Raw genomic sequence first — 445 nt, forward strand, 5'->3', positions numbered from 1 at the left:
GGTACCCCCCGAAGCCCCGGCGGTGGCGATTGAAAAGGGATCCAGGGAGCAAGCAGCCTGCCCGGCCCCACTGCCCCCCGCCTCGCCTCCTCCTCCTCCTCCTCCTCCTCCTTGACAGGATATACAGATGGAGTCCTTTGGATAAAAATCAGGAGCCGGGCTAGGGGGTGGGGCGGGAGCCAATCTATCTCCCGATTTGCATTTGAAACGTGGAGCTGAAAGAGAGAGAGTTTAAGGTTTTGCGGTTTTTTGGGTTTTTTTATTCCAGCCCCCCAAGTTGTCCTAGAAGCCGCGATCAACTGAGCTCCAGAGGCGTGAAGGCAAAGTCGCAAAACTAATCCGAACTTGCGGGGTCCCGGCTTTACAGTTTTGCCCTTTCAGTCTCCCCAGCCTGCCCTGCTTCCACTCGCAAAATCCACACCTCCCCCGGCTGTTCGCCTGGCCG

This window comes from Egretta garzetta, unplaced genomic scaffold (assembly GCF_000687185.1).
Source record: "Egretta garzetta isolate BGI_Z169 unplaced genomic scaffold, ASM68718v1 scaffold259, whole genome shotgun sequence".
Taxonomy (NCBI): Eukaryota; Metazoa; Chordata; class Aves; order Pelecaniformes; family Ardeidae; genus Egretta; species Egretta garzetta.